The sequence below is a fragment of the Euprymna scolopes genome, chromosome 20, assembly GCF_053919585.1.
Source record: "Euprymna scolopes isolate OS-2025 chromosome 20, ASM5391958v1, whole genome shotgun sequence".
NCBI classification, from domain to species: domain Eukaryota; kingdom Metazoa; phylum Mollusca; class Cephalopoda; order Sepiida; family Sepiolidae; genus Euprymna; species Euprymna scolopes.
Window position 1 is genome coordinate 58,885,372 of NC_136501.1, and position 7,504 is coordinate 58,892,875.

Below are 7,504 nucleotides of genomic sequence, written 5' to 3' on the forward strand. Positions count from 1 at the left end.
CACATAAATTTCTTAATGTTTTTTTTGTTACAGAAAAGACGTTTATATAAAATAATTTTATAAAAGAAACAGCAGGTTTTCAAGAAGGCAATGTTGAATGGCGTATATAGCAAATCAAGCTGTTGCATTGAAGCACGTGAAGCTTCTTTTCGGGCGATTTTATGGATTTCGATGGCAATAAAAATATAGGAGTGTGAAATATTCGTTGATCATCATTCAATCCAGTAGTTTCTTCCCCAGAACCGCTAGACTCTGGAATTCCATTCCAGGTTCCTGCTTCCATAACTGTACTGACATGCAGAAGTTCAAGTGCAACATGAACCGAACTCTAGCTGCTCAAATTCCAACATAGTGCCCAAGTAATTGCTGCCCCTGATAGTAGCCCCCTACACCAAAGTGTCAATGCACTTTGTTTGGGGTGAAAATGCAATAAAAATCCCTGGCAACGTCCGGTTTCCCTGCTAGTATATGTATATATATATATATATATATATATATATATATATATATATATATATATATATATATAAAGAATATTTACTTCTATTTTTGTCGTTCATCTTTGCAAATTTCTTTGTATAAAAACTCGAAATGAGTTAAGTTATCAACGAAGCGAGGAGTTACTTTTGTTTTACCCCTTCAGCCATATGACCCTTTTAAAACGCGGAAAAATATAAGCTGTTCACATTTATATTTTGAATTTATGATATAGAAATGCAATCGTGCAGTGTAAAAATATATTAAAATTAATATTTTTATCCTAGTAGAGTTTTTGAATATTATCTGGACGCCCGACGTTGCCCGGTCGTATAATACGCTTAAACATGCTATTTTAATTTATGCAGATTGCGTATGTATTATTATAGAATCAATCCTGTTTTGAGTATTCTATATTACGGCGAATAATTTGCACGATGGACTTATTAACAAAACAAACAAAAAAATAAACAAAAATAAATAATAATGATAATGTCGTTCATGTCTTTGTGTATTTAAAACATCACGCCAGCTGATATTTGGGCTTAACGATGAAAAATAGTCTTTCTCATAGATAAAAAAGAAGAATTTTTACAGGGGAATAGTTTACGTTAAACCATCCAAGGTTACACCAATGTAAAGTAAAATATTCCCCTGGAAACATTCCGTTTTATCTATAAGACAAGAATAACTATTCTTAAGATCGGATTTTTTTTGTTTTCGATTTTCGATATTTTCGAATGAATTTCTGCAGAAAACATATCTCGGAACACTACAAGAAATATAAATTACCTTTGTGTGAAATTTGCAAAAGATAGGTACAGCCGTTTCGGAACCAATGAGGAAATTACTCTCACACACACACACAAAGTAACTTATATATAATAGTAAAAATAGAGGTATAGATAAGGATATATATATATATATATATGTATATATATATATATATATATAATATGCAAACAATGAAGAAAGAACTCACACACATAAAGGGACATATATATTATAGTAGGAATAGATATATAGAAAAGAATATATACATATGTATGTATATATTAGAAAGGGTGTCCACAAAGTCTAGCTGCAGTATCTACAGGGTACCCAAAAAGTCTGACTACATAATCTACAGGTGTCCACAAAATCTGGTTGTATAATCAACAGGGTGTCCACAAAGTCTGGCTACATAATTTACAGGGTTCTCACAAAGTCTGGCTACATATCTACAGGGTGCTCACAAAGTCTGGCTGTATAATCTACAGGGTGTCCACAAAGTCTGGCTGCATAATCTACCAGGGTACCCACAAATCTGGGTACATAATCCACTGGGGGTCCACAAAGTTTGGCTACATAAATCAGCCAGATTTTGTGGACACCTTGTATACATATATATATATATATATATATATAATTTAAAGGAGATTAGAATAATAGTCTAAAGAGCTAAGTGTATTTTAATGTAATAGTGAAATTACTAGTTTAATTAAAATACAGGAAATGCTCGTTGTAATTTAGATATATAATAAGCTCGATAGTTAAATGTCCTAGAGCTAATTCAATATTAAGTAATGTGATTTATAATTTAAAAATTTTAAAAACTTTTAAAATTTAAAAATCAAAATTTAATTAAATTTAAAATCAGTTTCATAAGAAGGAACAACAACAAAGTCAATTATCTGTACGATCGTTTCGGAAATCCGTGCTTTTTATTTGTGGTATACATGAAGTCACGTAGAACAATTATACATAGTTTTTTTGGTAAGCACGGTCTCCTCATCAGCAAATTTAGGAGGATTTCTATTGAATTGAAAAGACACCAAAAATAAACCTAGCATTAAAAGTAAGGCAGATGAATCTTTTAATTTTTCTTTTTTTGAAATCAGGAACTGTATTTAAAGTAGTCATTTAGATGTTTGCTATAGCTTTTTATTTTATTGTATCAATAAAATAAAAAGCTATAGCAAACATCTAAATGACTACTTTAAATACAGTTCCTGATTTCAAAAAAAGAAAAGTAGTCATTTAGATGTTTGCTATAGCTTTTTATTTTATTGTATCAATAAAATAAAAAGCTATAGCAAACATCTAAATGACTACTTTAAATACAGTTCCTGATTTCAAAAAAAGAAAAACTAAAATATTCATCTGCCTTACTTTTAATGCTAGGTTTATTTTTGGTGTCTTTTAAATTCAATAGAAATCCTCCTAAATTTGCTGATGAGGAGACCGTGCTTACCAAAAAAACTATGTATAATTGTTCTACGTGACTTCATGTATACCACAAATGAAAAGCACGGATTTCCGAAACGATCGTACAGATAATTGACTTTGTTGTTGTTCCTTCTTATGAAACTGATTTTTAATTTAATTAAATTTTGATTTTTAAATTTAAAATTTTTTAAAAAATTTTAAATTATAAATCACATTACTTAATATATATATATATATATATATATATATATACGCACACACGCACACACACACGCACACACACACACACATATATATCTATATATCTATATATATAAATATAATTTGTAAACAATTCAAATCTCACAAGTATATTTATACCACAATGATATCATTTTATTTGATATGAGATATGAGGTATGTTAAGACTATTTTTAAGATCGGACTTTTTCGATTTTCTATACTTATCGGAAAATATACCTAAGACATATAAATTACCTTTGCGTGAAATTTGCAAAAAGATAGTCTCAGCCGTTTCGAAACCGATGCGGAAGGAAACACACACACACACACACACATACACACACACACACACACACAAAGTGACTTTTATGTAATAACCGAGATAGAGAAAATATATACCTATGGAATCGTGAACAAAAATGCTTGTAAAATGTACAGAATTCAATTCTTAAAGCAAATGCATTAATTGTAAATTGTTTATTGCATATTTGTTTAAAAGTACGATTAAAGTAAAAATAAGTTATTTGGGAAATAATAATGGATTCCTTTTTGCTCTGAATGATTTACATGCCTGAAATCGGATTTAGCTGATTAATTTACCAAATGATATTTATTTAAATGAAATATTAAATATCATATTGTCGATGATATTTACTTAAATAAAAGTTCACTATAACAACATTCAACGATTGACTTTGCAAGCAGAGTTTTGGAATAAAGGCCGCCTATTTTTTTGTTGTCAACTATATAATAATATACTAACGCGCACGCGCACACACACACACATACACACACCCCCTCTCTCTCTTTCGCACACACACACACACCTACACACACACACACACACGTATATTTCTATCTTCCTCTTTAAAGGTGTCTCTCTTTGAATAGTTGTACGCCACCTTCTATCGAATTAAATTTGAAATGGACTCATAAATCTTTTGTTTACCCATAAAGAAATATTACTTCCGTTTTGAAGCGGAAGTTAGCTTTATTTATGCCAACTTCAGCAAATGATGTAAAATAAGTTAAAAAGAATTGAATAATATTCCTAAACACAACAATGAAAACAAATATATTAGTATAAACGAGTAATAACGTCCAGTTAATTATTAAAATAGATTTTCCTCAATGTAATATGCAAATAAGGTGACTTGTTGAATGTAGATTCCCTTTGAATAAATTGTATATATATACAGAGGCTATGCCAGTATAAAATTTTGTTTTCAGTTTGAAAATTAATTTTGTAAAACATTTGAATTTTTGTATATATTAATAAAATTGTGAACAAACAAGCGGGCAGGAATACGACTTTATTGCATTATATCTTCACACGCACGCGCGCACACACACATACACACACACATACACACACACACATATATATATATGCATGTATGTATGTATGTATGTATGTATGTATGTATGCAATGAACATAATAGGAAATGTATTCGTGTCTAGAGATATATCGGTTTCTGTGGCACTTGGTATATTCAGTACAAATGTGATCAATTGCATCGTTTCGATGTATTCCGCTATCCCATTTTATCTGAAGGTAAGCTCTACAAAAACGAGGGGGGTGTAAACCGATAGGAAGGAAATCAATTACGCTTTGAGCCAAGATTGAGATAATAATAATGAATAAATAAAAGTGACCTTTTTCGATTCCGAACGACAGATGTTTCTTGTAGACGCGAAATAAATCGATCTCCGTCTCGGCGTCGACAACGGCGTCTTTTACCCCCTCAGTAGACATTACGAACACGAACATTATATATATATATATATATATATATATATATATATATATATATATATATATATATATATGAGAAAGAGAGAGGGAAAAAGAACGAGAGGAGACGGAGACTAGCTAAAATTGGCAATATATGCACAAAAACACTTAAGCATGCAAAATGTGATGAGGAAGTGAGTGGGAGGATCTACAGAGGGGGAACAGGGAAAAGAAAGAGAAATGGATTTAATAGAAAAAGAGAACGAGTCAGAGAAATAGTGAGATCAGGGAGGAAGTTACAAATACTGCCATTATATACGGACACGTGCATACGTAACGCGCGGAAACGAAATATTTAGAATGGTAAAGAAGATAGCGAAAATTCAGAAAAAGAGATAAATATATGAGTAAAGAGAGGGAGAGAGAGAAAGAGAGAGAGAAATAAGAAAACACGCAAAAAAGAGAGAAGAATAAAAGAAAGTCGATTCGCAGGCAGAACCTCACAAAAATATAAACATTTGACTCTAAAATCAAATTATAAAAAAAGGCGCAAAAATATATACGATATGGCAATATTATTTCTATATGTTCATGGATATCTATTGTCTTATGTGTTTCTATTTGTTTAACAATTCCATTGTTATCTTAACCATAAACGAAGTGAAAAGGTAATTTCTTTTGTGTTGAAGCGAATTTTATTATTAAAGTTTCCGGAAACATATTACATGCATTAATATATGTTCATATAACATTATATCATGAATTTTGTATCATACCAAGTTATTATATATAAATAAAGTAAAGATTCTGTCCGTAAAAAAAAAACAGGCAAAAAAATATAACTCGTTAACTTAAAATGGACGCTTTATATTGATCAATATGGTTACATTTGTACTCATTTTTGCATCAAATACTAATCCCTATTATTCCTTAGCCATACGTCTAACGGATACCATACCTATTACGTTGCACCTTATCATAACAAAGCTCGACACAAACGTCCAGCCAGATAGGCCAATTACTTTCAAAGAAGAATTCCAGAGCAAATGTTGTATTGCGCTGGCAAATCCCTATTAATCTATAATAATCCCTAACTGCGCATCGAACGGATACGATAATGCTCGGTTGACTGCATTTTATCATAACAAAACATGTATAGTCACATACAAACATACAGACATAATATTCCTACGAGGTGGAGAGATAAAAAAGGAACAAACCAAGTTATATGTTCATCAACGTTTCGTCTTTATTTCATGACCTCCTCGGGATAGTTAAACTGAAGAAAATAAAATACCAGTACAATATTTGAAAATATACTTGTTACGAAAACGTTGTTGACATTCAAAATGTCTATAGCGTTGTGGAGTGAGTGGACAATTTTTTATAACGTTATGTAGTTGTTTTGATATTTAAAAGGATGTGGTCCGATTTATCTTATTTTTTAAATACATATGGCCGTTATAATTAAAATGTTGATGCGTAATCGAATTCAAATCAGTGTACTTATATTTTATTATTTATTGACTTATTAAATAGTGGTGTGCATACATATCGAACCGTATCTCAGTGTGGATATATATCAGGGAGTTTATATTGCCGTTTACAATTATAACGGAGGGGGAATGACATTTATGTGAGACTGTTACACAGCACCGACAACTTCGTTTGTATGACGGCGTAAACGACGGCGACAGTGACGGTTCTATTTTGTTCATACTAGCGGCTGCACAGTGTCGGCACACACAACACCGAGTCAAACACAAAATTGAGTACACTCAACATCAAGTACACTCAACATCGTCTTACCATCAACGCTTACCCTGTGAACTCGGAGTATGTGAAATTCCTATATGCACCAAACAAAATCACTGAAAAAAAAATAACCTAACTAAGAGTAAGAATAATGAGTAAACGTTGGATAAAATGATGGTTAAAATTATTACGAACTTGCCAGGATTCGAACCTGGAATCTTCTGATCTGTAATCACACGCGTTATCCATTGCGCCACAAGCCCTGTCCGTATGCCGAAGGATGTTACTGCGACTGTATACAGACAGTGCTAAATTCCGTTGACATGGGCAGATAATTTTTTCGACAAGTTTACGAAACGACCCAAAAAACCCTATTTCAGGCTTTTTGTGTGACTCGGCGTTCTTCGTTTTGAAACATATATAAATAAGGAGAATCTAGGGAAAAATTCGGTGCATCCGTTCGAAAGTTTTATATACACACACATAAATAAATAAATATACATTTCGAATTTTATTAATAGTATAGATTATTATTAACAGGAGGTTATGAATGTGAGAAGAGAGGTGTGGAAGTAGAGGAGAGAATAATTATTGATGATGCTATTGGTGGGGAAACATAATACATTTAGGGAGTTATACAAAGTTTGTTTACAAGATGTTGATAAAAACAAATTTACCTTTCTGTTGTAATGATGACGACGAAGACAAGTTTACACATATATGATGGTCCTTTCATTCATACTAGCTGGTGATGATGGTTAGGGATTCAAGCGTTTACGATTACATTGTCCTATCTCCCCCCTCTCGCCACAAAGAGGGCTCAGCTTCCAGTCTGACCGACTCGACTTTGACTAAGTCGCTCTCTGACTCTGTCTCTCTGACTCTGACTCTGTCTCTCTAACTTCGAACCCTGTCTCAGTATATTGGGCATATCTTTCCTTTATGACGTCAGAGGCGTGGTCAAACAATGTGACTCTTTGACATTTATATTACACGTGTGCTCACATGACAATGGACTCTCTCACATTTCAAATTACACATGCATCCACTAGCCTCTGGTAACAAAGAAATTCCTGAAGTAATTGTTTCATTTATAACCTATATAT

General features: G+C 32.0%; 1 non-coding gene across 1 annotated transcript; it reads right to left on the bottom strand.

The window, feature by feature from the left end:
* Window positions 1-6,588: 6,588 nt before the first annotated feature.
* On the bottom strand, window positions 6,589-6,661 carry Trnac-aca (transfer RNA cysteine (anticodon ACA)). Its single transcript has one exon. It is a non-coding gene; the product is annotated as a tRNA-Cys (tRNA).
* Between the last annotated feature and the right edge of the window lie 843 nt (window positions 6,662-7,504).